The 14,209-nt window shown below is 47.6% G+C and overlaps 1 long non-coding RNA gene across 1 annotated transcript; it reads left to right on the plus strand.

The window, feature by feature from the left end:
- Nucleotides 1-416: 416 nt before the first annotated feature.
- Nucleotides 417-13,381, plus strand: LOC135245151 (uncharacterized). The gene is made up of 4 exons (XR_010327165.1): nucleotides 417-791; nucleotides 6,912-7,150; nucleotides 11,417-11,516; nucleotides 12,876-13,381. It is a non-coding gene; the product is annotated as an uncharacterized LOC135245151 (long non-coding RNA).
- The last annotated feature ends 828 nt before the right edge of the window (nucleotides 13,382-14,209 follow it).

A 14,209-nucleotide genomic window follows, 5' to 3' on the forward strand; every position in this document is an offset into this window, starting at 1 on the left:
CATATTGACAATGTACGCATTTGTTTTATTGATCTCTATTCTTTTTTCTAAGCCATCTTTCTCTCTCTCTCTCTCTCACACACCCTTCTTTTGTGGGTGACAGTAGACCTGGTGACACCTGGTCATCTGTGTAGAGAAGACATTTGATTTCTGTGTCAGGTAGAGTGAGGCTAGGAATTTCAGACTGCTCCAGTAATTTTGCCAATTCATTTATGTAAATATTGAATAGGGTAGGACTCAAACTGCACCCTTGTCTCACTCCACACCCCTGAGTGAAGACATTTGTTTGCTTAGTTACCATTTTAACTGTACATACATACTATTTGTGTACATTGATTTAATGACATCACAATGTTTCCCCCATATACCACTTTAAATAACCTTAAAGAATTTGCCATTCAATGTTAACAAATCAAGCAAAAATTTTGGTTTTGTTTTGGTTCACACATTTGTCCATAGCTTCACACTAGCTTCCTCCTCCCCAGATCGATGTCTGACTTACAGGTGTGGAGTTTGGGGAAGGCAAAACCTGACACTGGTTTACTAGACATTATATAAGATATAATGCTATTTACAAACATGAGAAATTGAATCATTGTTTAAACTATTCAACTGCAACTGTTTGAATAGCACATGGTTCAGCCATGAGCAGTTGGTGTATTTGAACAAACCTCATTTTCACTTTGGTTGCAGCTTGTTGAGGCCAAGAGGCCTTTCACCAGGCTTCTTGGCCTCAACCTTTCTGCACAGTGGGGAGGGGCTTCACTGAGGATTTCACCACTTCCTGAAAGGTATCTTTTTTGATATCTATTTTTTAGTTTTGGTGGCCATTTGCACTGTGATTCTATCGTGTCCTCTGCAGTTTGGTGAAAAGCGGTTGATTGAAGAGCCTCTTCAATGAACCCCTATTGCCGACCGATTGGAGAAAAGAGAAAGTGGCGATACGGACTTGGGTTTAAAAGTGAAGGTGTCTTGAACAGGAAACCATCAGATCACACATCCGGCACTCTCCACTCACATTGCACTGCCTCTCCCATCTTCTCTCAGATTTTTTTTTTGTTCAGTCGAAACGCATCTGAAGAAGTCAATAACTATGTGCGTTAGACAAATATACTAATCCTATTAAAATATCTTAGAACACTGTAAGTCCAGCCTATTGAATTACAAAAAAAAGGCACCTAAGAATTTCTCACAGTTCTTATGTTTGATGACCAATCATCACATTCCTGAAGATTTTACTGCAAGTGATAGGATGAGAGCTTTCTGGTCCACATGTGTGGCAACCAAATGCAAGATGATGTATTTAAAAAGGAATAATTTGTGGAGAGAGAGTGTGACAAACATTCATTTAGTTGGTGACTGGTTGGTTATTTAGGCTCACAAGTCCTCACTTTCCCAACACTAACAACTGCTCTCTGGTCCACTTTCCATGGAGTGCTTGGAACCTGATAGAAGTTGATGCATTAATCCAGTACATATTTGCCTGAGAGAAGGCTGTGGCAGAGCAGTGCTCAGTAATCACTCAGAACTGTTACTGGGCCAGGGAAAGAGCTGTTACTAGGGGCGGCTTTTCAGAGAGAACATGCACCTGTCCCTGGCGAAACCGCAGCGACCGTGCAACGCATGAGATGACACCGCAGTGACATCCATCCGATTCACACCTCGCCCCAGATGAAAGCGGTGGTGTCACCCTGACCCGACCTAGACGCGAGCATGCAGCAGTGCAGCGCCCTTCTACCTGCGTACGCTTTAGGTGTGGAACGCTACCGTGACAACCGCCACCAACCTCAGCTCATGTGATCTCATCGTCTTCTCCCCCACGCTCATTTTTCACACTTCATGGTGCGATATCACAAATATTATTACGTTCTTAAACTGAACACTCTAATGCTGATGTAACAATCATTACTGGTAATTGAAAGGAATGGAGTTGTAGAACACTGACTTTTTTTTATTGGCTGAATTTTTATTTATTAATTCCAAAAACACCTACTCTTCGAAGGGTGAATAACTGTTTAAATGTAAGCAAACTGCAGAGTCTTGTTCAATGGAAAACCCAGTGTGTGGCGAAGGTCGTCTCTACCCTAAATGTGTGTGTCTGGGCGGAGGACGTGCAGTGAGTCTATATTGACCCTGACCCCTCCCACCTGCCCCAGCGCGTAAGGACGGCGACTGCGTTCGCTCACGTACAAGAACAGGCCGTACGAGTAACTGTGAACTTTGGCGCTCCCACTGAGCTGAGCCAGTCTGAGCTGACTGTCGCTCTGACTGAGCCTCCAGTTACTCATCATCAGCCAGCTTCTCAGGTACCTGAATGTGTCTCAGACTCTGAGTCATTTCCTTGTCTCTGCACAGTCTCTCGAAAATAAAAACAGCGCTGCCTTTGAGACCTGCCGTATCACCTAGGTGACTCACCGGGTCGTTGCTGGCATTCGTTGGCCTTTTTTTTTTTTATACAGCTTCGATTGCATCATCATTTCAATGTTGTGGTTTCAAAGTTGGGCCAGTGCAGTCCTGCAAGTTCTGTACACCTCTCTGGTGTTTTTGTTCCTTGTTGTTCTTCTCTTTTTGTTTATCTATTTTGTAATATCCTGTTAAGCGCAGAGTAAAAAAAAAAGAAAAGAACACAATTAGAGGAACTTGGCGGTCAGAAGTGACCTGGACAAATTTCCCCTCTTCACTCCGCTCCTGCTCTTCATCTGGGGAGAGGAAATGAGGGCCACGGGGCCAGTGGGCAGAAGGAAACATCACTTCCTGTTGGGACTCTGCAACGCTTCCAGGGGGATCCTTTGTTACTTGTTGGATGGCTGTTTCTCCTCGGGGTGCTATCCTTGCTGTACAGTGACCATGGAAACGGGGCAAAGTTCGCCCATCTATGTTGTGTTGTAACTACGGGCAAGCTGCCAGGATGACAGGCAGGGGGCTCTGAGGTCAAAGGTCATGTGTACTGTAGAGCTTGCAGATGCAAAGCTTTGGGCTGGAAAACCCAGGAAAGGGGAAGTGCACAGCTTCTGTCCTGACAACATGGCAGTATCTCTGCTGACTGGAGGTTACCATAGGACTCACGAATGCACTCGCATGCATGCTCTCTCTCTCTCTCACACGCACGCACGCACACACACACACACTCACACAGGCAGTATATTTTTACTTGCCTACATAAATATATGTATATACATGGGTACATGGAAATGTATATACATGCACGCACACACCTATTAATGCTTACACATATATATACACACATACACATGCACATAACCACTTGCACACAGATACATACATGCTCATACATGAATGTACACAGACACACATACACATACATACACTCCATAGTGATGGTTGCTATAGTGATATCAGAAAGCATGAGGGTGGCTCTGAATGGTGGACACACAGGTGAGACAGATGCCAAACTCATACATGGCATCAAAACCAAATGCCAGACCAGATCTTGTCTCTGCTAGTACTGTCTCATGTGAGACATCATTGCCTGAGCCCAGGCCACTTCTACAATCATCTCGGATGATGTCATCAATACATCTTACTGAATGAACCATTTCCCAGTGTGGCTCATAATACAACCTTTATTAGATTTGTTTATTTTTATTTATTTTTGGCCTGACCATTTCAGGTCAAGGAACAATGCAATCAATAGCAACTGAGATTTCGCAAAAAAGAAAAAAAAATGCCTGCACATTTCATAAGTGTACAAAAATGCACATACGATTACACAAAATAGCCCCACACCCTAGTGATTTAACCTTATTCCCTGTGCCGTGTGTTCAGTTGGGTCTGAAAATGCGATGACTGACGGCTGGTTTTATAGGCCCCGATTAACGCTAATCTTTGACCACCTTACCTGACATAACATGGCGTCATCACAGATTAGCACTAATGGGGAACAGGAGGTCATCTGTGTGGACTTTGCCCAGGGGATGAACGCTATAGCCCTGCACCCACACCCTGTCTTCCCTGGCGGGGCAGTAAAAGCCTGGATCCCGCCTGTCTGGCTGATGCCCACGATACACTTTACACAAACCAGAGCTTAGTTAATATAATTATTATCAGTATTATTATTATTATTATTAGTAGTAGTATTATTCTTATCTTCAAATTCATCAACTATTTTGCTGTTGCAGCCTGAAGTTTCACCAAAGCATCCTCTAAAACTATTGATTTCACATGGTCCTTGTGTTTCAGACCAAAACAGTAACTCTGGAGTCCTCTGCCTGGTCCAACTCCCCACAGTCTATCCAGCGCTTTTTGAGCAGCTGAGGGGGGGGGGGCGCTCGCCCGCGTTGGTTCTTCACAGGGACGGTTTGCGCGGGTATCGCATTGGCGGTATCGCGCTGGCGGTGTCGCGCCGGGCCGTTCTGCTTTTCCCAGCGCCGCAGGTCGAGTGCTGAATGCGAGGGCCGGTCTTTCACTCGGAGGGCCTCCCCTCCTTTTGGTTTTTGCAGGACTCCGGGTTGAAGAGAAGGGCATTCACAGGCCTCCAATAGAGACATCTGCAATCTGTCGCTTCCAGCAGCCGCCCCTCCGTCCTTTTTTTCTGCGCCGAACCCACCGCGAGCGGGGACAAATTGACCGTGAATTCCCCCTCTTCCTGGCAGCCCCAGCGCCCAGCGCTTGGCCTTCCTCCTTTGTCTTTTGTGCACAGTCCTGAAGAGCACTTTTTTCCTTCTTTTCTTTTTGTGTGCGTTTGTGTGTGTTCGTGTGTGTGTGTGTGTGGTGTGTGTGTGTGTGTGTGCGCGTGTGTGTGTCTGTGTGCCACTAAAGCCTCTCTCTCCCTCCTTCTGTCTTTTCTGGTTTTCACTTCCCGCTCTCTCTCTCTCTCTTTCCCCAAGTGGAGAGAAATGCCGAAGTGGTAACGAACTGCGTTCCAGAAAGGCCCATTTACATTTCCAGTGAATGGGATTCTGTTTGACAACCGGCCACAAACGAAAATGATTCTTCTCTCAACACCCCCCCCACCTCCACCCCAAGTCCTCATATTGTACAGAATTAGTGGGAGACCTGCTGGATGTGGAGCTGTGGGAGGGGGGGCTCCGTGCTCAGGTCAGGTTTGGGGTACAGGAGGGATGAAGGAGAAAGGGGGTGCTGGAGGGGGATTTGAGAGCCATTGATACCAAAGGCTTCATTCACTATTATAGCTGAGGTGAAGGGGTGAGTCCCTGCACTGTATGGAAAAATAATCCCTGAGAACATCAAAAAGGAGATTCGCTGAGATCCGGATAAAGCCCCTCCTCTGTGTCGGAACTTTAAGAGGGACCCCCAGTTCCCCGCCTCCTGCCCGTTCCCATCTCCCTCTCCTCAAATTCCTCTACAGGACGCAGGCAGCCCACAGTTCCTGTAAGCCCCATCTCCCCGATGACGGCAAATGATGTAGAATGGTTTAGAAGACTGTCATACAGGTCCTGCGCCCTGTCCAGGGGTTGTTCCTGCCTTGCACCCCAATGCATGTTGGGATAGCACCCACACCACAACCCAGAATTGAATAAGCGGGTACAGATAATGGGTTTCCTGATAAGAATTCTTCCTTTATAGCCTCTAGGGCCTCTTTGTTGCCACTGTCCTTCCACACTGGCTTGTGTGGGTTCTTTGTTTAGTTAAGTTATGCTGTGCAGTGTATTTCGGCAACTATATATAATCCATATAAAGTATATTTTATTTATATAGAAACATCATTGTTTTTTTGAGAGCTCTATAAACACTAGCTGGTAAACTGCTCTGCCAGGTAGGTCTACCCTCCCCCTTTAGTCCCCCACAACCACCAAACCCCCTCATTGTAAAGAAATTGTCTGCACTGGTTAAACGTCTGGACATTCAGCCCAGTGAACATTTTTGTGGTGCAAAATTGTTGACATATAACATCTAGGCGTTCAGGTGAAAACTTGGCTACATTTTGTTGAAAAGTGAAAGTTTTCTATCCAACTAGGAAGTAGGCCAGGCTACATTCGGGTAAAACCTGAGCTATATTGTGGTTACCCTAATCTGATTATGTCAAAACATCTCTTGACCTAGATTTCCCCCCTCTGGATGTCTAAATTCTGGATTTTGCTTAATCGGAGAGGTCAAGCATGCCATTGGCTTCATGGCCACCTCAGTGACTGAAACTGTGCTTGTTTTGGATTGTTGGTGGAAATTGTCAAATGTAAATGGAACTGGAATATAGAAATGGTAGATTCAGGAAATGGTAGATTTAGGTATGAGCTCAGCTTTCCGTTTTACGTATGACCACTGAATGACGTAGCCAACTGCTCAATAGTTCCTATAACCCAACAGATCCTGAACTGACAGAATAGTCGATAATTGTCATTAGTCAGTTCCCATGGCTAGTCATTAGTTCCTTCAGTTGTTCCTTCCTAACAACTTCCTTCTTTCCATTGCATGATTACCTACTTTTCTGAACGGCCTGTGATGCCTGGTGTACTGTACACTCCACCATACAGCCCAAAGTTATTTCAAGGGAACATTTAGATGTGAGCCTCTTGTGCTCACATCTGCTGCAGCGGGAAGGTGGAGCCCCCCCGAGGGGGCGGCGCTGGGGTAGGGGAACTTGGCTTTGGAGCACGGGCAGATGCCACAGAATACTGCTCCGGCTGCCATGACGATAGCATTACAGTGTTTACAGCCTGCCAGTCCGGCTGCCTTTCTGCCCCCCCCCCCCCCCACCCCTGCGCGCCTACTGTCCCCTTCCTCTTCTAATGTAAATGCAGGGCCCTTTGGGGGGAGGGAGGGGGGCGGCGGGGCACCGAGGGAGGTGTTTTTGTGTGTTTTGTTTGCTGACCCATTTTTCCCTCTGTGCTCTTGTTGGGGCTGTCTGAGGCCCGATTATCATGCTGTGGTTTATGGCGGCTGCGCGCTCGGTTTTGTTACCTTATTTATTTATTTTTATTTTTGTTTTACAGGGGCCCTGTCTGCCCCGGGGGCCTGCTGCCCGCCGAAGAGCCAGGCACGATGGCATTCCCAACCCCCCTGCCCCTCCCCCCTCCCAGGCCTCTGTGCCTGAAGCAGTGTCAGGGCTGACCGCCCGGAGCCCCACACCCCACACAGCCGCACATTAAAGTGGGAGGACACAGCCCATTGAGGAGGCCTGGTGCTATTCTGCTGCAGCCTCCTGTTCCAGGAAACTGCACAGCAGTATGTGGTGGATGTCGTGACTGAAGCTGTGTGAATCAGCGCTCATTTTACATACCTGTACCAGCTGTGGTCGGGTGTCTCATGTTAATATATATGTTGTCGATCATGCATATCATTTGTGTTATGAATAAGCCTTGCACCCCCAACAACGGCTTCTCAGGAAACGTGTAAAGCTATTTTAATTTTACATTCCATTGCTTCAGAGAAGCTGTAGCCCCTTGATGTTTAAAACAGACTTTATTACAAAGCCACGAAGCACTGACAACTCATGACTGATGATGTGAGCTTTCTGTTTATGTGTCACACTCTGGAAAAGTGGAGATACAAGGTTTTTTTGTTTTGTTTTACATTGCCACTGATAGAAAAACACACACGTATGTACATACATTAACAAATAATACATTTATTTGTACATTTGGTGCATTTTGCGCAAATATTACCTTGTGTTCGCAGATATCTGATGAAACTCACCATTACTTTCAGACTGAGTGAGATATTTCCTTGAATCAAAATTTACTTTGAAATCCAGGCACATTTGAAAGGCACATTAAGAACGATGTAAAGAAGTTTATCTTTTGTGGCGCATTTTCATTGAAATATGACTCACAATAGATTCTTCTGATAAGTTTTATTGACGAGATAAACCTGATAATTTGCCGTTCAAGGAAGTTCACTTTCTCATGCGAACACTGTGTACACGCTCACAGACAATTCAATTAATACACTTTCTAGGATGGACCAGATAGGCTCTGCTGATGTAACTGGGCTTGGCTGGGAGCCATGATCATTAGCATTGAGGTTGTAGCCCCCCGGTTCTCTGTGTAGCGGGTAGTTTTTGTGGACAGTGGCCGAGGGGGGCTGGAGTCTAATATAACGAGGGCTTGGCTGGTCCCATCTGCCCAGCTGTGTGACTCTTTCTCTGTGTTTCCGAACCCATCGGCAGGGCATTCATGGCCCCGCCCCCCTGCCCCCCCCCAACACACATGCACACACACCTGACAGGGGAATCAGGTCGCCTCAGATTTTGGCCTGCTGGTACGTAAAAGGGGCACAGCGGGGCAGCGGGTAAACGGATGGGTCACAATCAAGGCTTTATGTGTGTGTGTGTGTGTGTGTCTGTGTGTCTGTGTGTGTGCGTGTGTGTGTGTGTGTGTGCATGTGTGTCTGTGGGTGCGCATGTGTGTCTGTGGGTTTGCATGTGTGTGCATGTGTGTGTGTGTATCTGTGTGTGTGTCTGTGTGTGTGTGCGTGTGTTTTGTGTGTCTGTGGGTGCGCATGTGTGTGCGTGTGTGTCTGTGGGTGCGAATGTGTGTGCGTGTGTGTCTGTGTGTGTCTGTATGTGTGTGTGTGCGTGTGTGTGTGTTGTCTCCGTGCTTGTTTTTTTTCCTTGTTTTATTTTTCCTTTTTCCTCACCCTGTCCACCTCTCCCTTTCACTCGGAGATTGTAAAAGAAGATTGCTGAGGGAATAAAGCTCCACTCCAGCCAGGCTTTGTCCGCTGTCATGGTCGGGCCGTAAAAAATCAATATCTGAGGAAAATGGGACAATGGAGCTTTTCCCAGGGAGACGGGGAGTGGCGGAGCGGCCTCAGCCATGCATGGTCGCCCCTGTGGACCTGAGGCTGTAAAGGGCCTCTCACAAGCAGCCCATAGCGACGTCGCTAGGGCCTCTAACGGTCCCACGGTGCGGTGTACACTCTGAATTAGCTTTAGGAGCAACCAGTGGGTGCGTGTAGCGCATCCAATAAGGTAGGGTTCTCGGAAGCAGAAAAACCTTCCGCCCCAACGGTATGGTTTAGTCACATGGGATTTCAACTTTTCAGCTTTGTTCCCAGTTGTGTTTTGAGAGATTTGCATAGATCTGGATGATAAATTTCAACGTTCTGATAAATACCCAAAATGACAAAACATTGATGGTAATATATCAGATATTACCAATTTAATGCCTGATAAACCATTTTCATGACACTTTTTTTCGTGGCACCAAATGTGATGGTGTAAGAAAACAGAACCCAGATTGGACATGCCATTTACACACAAGCCTCCTTAGATTTCACTTGTGTTTCACAGGCGACCCTTGCCTTGGTTTCTTGTAAAATACTTGGAAACCCATAAAACCAGACTGACTCATTTCTAGCTTAGATGTACAGATAAAATGGCAGACAAAAACATGAATTGGCATGAACTACTTTTGTTTCGGCTGCTGACGTGCTGAACACCAGAACCCAATCTGTATTCAAGCACTCTTCAACGAAATCTAAATCATCGATGCAGTAAAGGATACTATGCGGGTTTGATGGCCTGAGCCATTTTGGGACACGCACGCGTTTTCACCAGATTTTTTTTTCCACGTGCGCCAGCGGTGTCACGTGCCAGCCAGGTAGCGTGCCTGCGCAGCGACTTCTGCAGACCTCTTCAAAGGCTCGGTGTGTCAGCGCGTGGTTCAGACCGCGTTTCTGAGCGCTGGTGGGGGGGGGGGGGCGTAGTACGACGGCCGGGTACCCACACTGGAGGCCGACAGCGCGCAGAGTAACTCAGGACGGATGATACCATCAGAACACCGCGTCCCCAGATGTTAGCGAGCTTTTTTCTCTCCCTCTCTTCCGGTAAACACAGCTGATCTGACACCCCGAGGAAACTCTTACTGGAAACGACTATGCTGCAACTCTCACTGTCTCGAGAGCAATGTGTGTGTGTGTGTGTGTGTGTGTGTGTGTGTGTGCGCGTCGTCTGGGTGTGTTTGTAAGTGGAATAAGCTTAATTTTCAGAATTGAGTAAGCTCCGGAGATAAATTCTCTCAGTAAGACTGGGGGGGGGGTGTATAATAAGAGTAGCAGCACATGGCTAATAAGCACATAGCAGAGATATGAGAGACCAGAATGATGATCACACACACACACACACACACACAGAGAGCTACCCATGGTCTCATGGTTTATGTGCGGTAGACACCCTAATCATTCTGTCACATTACATCACCACGTGTTCCTATCAGGCACGATGGCTGAGGAGCACGGCTGGTGTTCAGCAGTGCTCATCCTGCACGCAACCTGGCCAGGCAGTTCTCACATCTCCCAAAACAATCTGCTGTATTCAGGCCACTTTCAGGGAAATGTACACACACACACACACACACACACACACGGTGTGTACAGACAGCTGAAAGTGGTGAGTAAACGTGGGCCGTGCTCTCTGTCTCACCGATTGGTTGCTTTCCACAGCGAACCACATCAAACGGGTGACGTCAGGAGGCCACAGTCTGGGATCTCGACTCAGCTGCCTTCACACGCTGGGGCAGACAGACCCGCCGTCCCGCCGAACAGACCCTCTGAGGCTGAGTGAAAGAGTGCAGTCAGCCTGATTCTTCTGCGAATCGAAACCCTCTCAGGAAGGCTGCCGATGAGACCATTTCGTGCGCCTTCATTCTGAAACTGGCTCAGACAGACGAGCAGTTGTGTGCCATTCAGTTCTTTTTCCCAGCGTGGACGTAATAGGAGCTATGCTTTGAGCCTTCAGGAGAAAGGCGCGAGAGTGACTCTGAACAAGGAAACAGTGTTTAGCTGGGTAACCAATCAATGCTCGGTACAACCAATCGAACGCTGACTGTGATATTTCACCCATGATCATAGTACCTATTGATTGACATATGCCTTCATAATGGATAATTAATGCATCTTTCATCATGTTGCCATTGTCCATAAGGCATCTACAATGATGGATATTTACTACCACAGTAAAATGCTCAGAGCTCAGTCAACTCTTACAGAGTTTATATGAGTCCACTTTGGCCAGAATAGACTCATATAACCTCTGTTGGAGTTAAATTACCTCTGACCATTTTACTGTGAGGGCCATGCAAATGAACTACAGTTTGGGTGCACTCTTTTGTAATGCATACTTTTTAAAGGCAAGGTCCATCAATGATATTTGTTATTTAATGGTACTGAATGATGAACTTCACCCCATGTTAAAGGACGTCTTTCCTGCAGACAGAGGTGCCTTTGAAGATGTCCCTGTCCATAGTGTGGGCACAGTTAAAAAGCGGTTTGAGGTTCACAACTTCAGTGTCGTCTGAGTTGTCACTGCCTTCTCAGTCACCATATCCGAACTCAAATAAGCATTTGTTGAGGTTTCGCTTTTAGCTTTAACCCTGCATTGAGTGATGTTCCCGTGGATGAGTGGTGTTGTGCTCTATAAGCTGGTCGACTGACTACACATGGGCTAACACCCTATTTACTGACTAATATTTGCCATTTATTTCTTTTTTTATCACAGTCTGTAGATTGCATATGGGAGTAGCTGCAATCTTCTGGTTACAAGTCCAACTCATTTGTCTCCGTGCAACAGTGCCAGAGTCAATATCCTCTTTCACCAGGTCTGTTGCAATGATCAATGTTTTGCATCTTATGCATTTTGTGTACTGTACATTTCCATTCCATGATTTTCAATGGCTGTGTCGTCATCGGGATTCAAACCTGCAGGCCTCAGATCCAGTATCTATTGCTCTGTCCATAGTTAGGTGTGTGATGGAAACTCAAGTGGATGCAGCACATGACAAGTTATTGCTTGTTCACAGGTTGCTTGTTCATTTGCTTGTTTAAATCTTGGGTGGAACACAGTTGGCCTTGAGCCAGGCAGTTATAGTATAATGTAATATACATAATGTAATGTCACAATGTAAGTAGAAGGGCAATTTTCTTTTCTAAGTCAGAAGCAAGGCCTTGTTATTGAAACTGTGTTTAAGGGCCAATGTGTTCTCAAACTTGCAAGAGTTGTGAATGCAGACGCGTGCACACACACACACACACACTTACTCACACTCACACACACACACACACACACACACACACACACACACACTCACTCACACACACACACACACTCACTCACACTCACACTCACACACACACGCACACGCACACGCACACTCACGCACACAGAAGAACACATCGTCCTCGCACGCTTTAACAAAGGGAACAGCACGAAGCGCACACTTGCTGGGAAGGTGCGCAGATGGGTGTGCAGGGCGGTTTGCAGTGTGTATCGCAGGCTTTTTCAGAGCAGGCCCGGGCTGCCTGTTCTCTGACAGGCGCGCTAATCTGCTCTCTCATCTCCCACGCATCAGCAGAGGCAGGCCCTACCTGCCGGTGTTTACGCAGGCTGCGGTCTGCCGGCGATGTTTACGGATGGAGGAAGATAAGGACCTGGTTAATCTCGCCACAGTGGTTTCCTCTCTAGAACACAGCCGCGTGCTCGAAGCTGCAGCCAGGCTGCAAGGCTAGCATTACTGTTAACCCCTTGCCAGTCAGCCGTGCCCCGGTCATGTGCACACACATTCAAAACTCGCACACAAACACAAGCGCACACACGCCAACGCACATGCTTGTGCGCACACGGTTGTGCCCACACACACACACATACTTGTGCACACACAGTTATGCCCACGCACACATGCATGCCAACACACATCTGATTGTAGCTCTTCACTTTTTTACCAAGAGTTCAATGTAATTTAGATAACAGACCAGACAAATGTTTTGAAGGTATACTGCTGCAATTCAGCTGGATGGCCACTGAATGTGTCCTAAAAACACTGCTGGATCGGTTCAAACTCTGTTTCTGTTATGCCCCTGAACAATGCATAACTGCACATTATATTTGAAAAGGCTTCTTTAAAAGTACAGTGTCATTTTTTTTCTTTTTCTTTTTTTTTTTCTTTCCCTGTGCTCAGCAGGTGTGGTGCAACCTCAGTAAACTGGGTCATTTCTGTTTGAAAAGGAGCAGAGCAGTGATAATCAACCAGCCGATAAGCGACCGCACAGACTCCCAGAGTGCACTTCTCCTCTGCTGAAGGACAGGGGAACCAGAACAGATGGACAGGCCCATTCTCTGACGGTGAAGTAGCGAGGTGCTGAGAGGAGGGGGGCGGGGGTATTTAGGTTGGGGGGGGGCGGGTCAGTCCTGTGACAGTGCACCTGTCCTGTCAGAGAACCATAGCAGTGTTTAACCAGAGCTGGCAGCCCTTCAGCTTGACCCTGTCTCCACTGGTGACCACGGCTCTCTCATCCCATTAAGGTTGAGCGTGCTGGACTGGGCCGGGGAGGGGGGGGCGGGCTGGGGTCCCCTGCTGAGCCTGCTCGGGCCTCTCAGGGGCCCTTGACACTCACCACAGCCCTGAACAAACGTCCCCCTAATCCCCTCTGACAGGGACCAGTGGCTGGTCACTACCCCCTCAGGACAGCAGTGGGGAGGGGGGTGGGGTAGAGCGGTGCTATGCGGGTTTGGACAGGGGCTTTGAGGGTCAGGGGGAGGGATTCTTTCTATTGAACTGCAATGATTGCAAAGTAAACCTGTGGAACAGGGATCTCAGACTCAGATCCTGGAGGCTTGCGGTGTCTGCTTGTTTTCAGTGTTTCCACATTCATGTATTTTAGTCATTGATTGGCTAAAGAGTCCCCACCCCACACCTGGTGTCTAAGGCTTAAATCGGCTGCTGACTGAAAGGAAACCACAAATGCCTGCGGATATTGTGGTCCTCCAGGACTGGCGTTTGAGATCCCTGCTGGAAAAAATATCACAACAAATCAAATTTTGACAAGCGCTTATTTATTTTTTTTTCGGGCGGTGGGGAAGGGGAGGCGGGGGATGAGTGCGCACTATGATTAGGATGTCAGTTAATCCTGTGTATATGATGCACAGTTTACGTGCATTGCCCACCGGCTCAATGATGTGTGAGAAAGGAAAACCGGCTGTGTTGGTGGGGGATTACTCTGATGGGCTCGCTGGTCTCTTTAATAGATGAGCAGACATGACTGTGACTGGCTAATTTTGGCCAGTTTCCTGTAACCGTATCGCAGTGGAAGACCCACACGCTCGCAGGGTTTAAATATGGAGGCCAGGGACTTGAGCGTTCAAACATGCTCGCGGGCGGCCCTGGGTGCCTGTTGCCACAGAGACGGGTCCTGTAACTCCATCCCCTCACTGACCCGGACTGGAATGCAGAGATTGTCCCAGCAACATTCGGGCAGGGGGCGGGGGTGAGATGGGGGGGTGGGGGGGGGGCGGGGG

Source organism: Anguilla rostrata, chromosome 18 (genome assembly GCF_018555375.3).
Source record: "Anguilla rostrata isolate EN2019 chromosome 18, ASM1855537v3, whole genome shotgun sequence".
NCBI classification, from domain to species: Eukaryota; Metazoa; Chordata; class Actinopteri; order Anguilliformes; family Anguillidae; genus Anguilla; species Anguilla rostrata.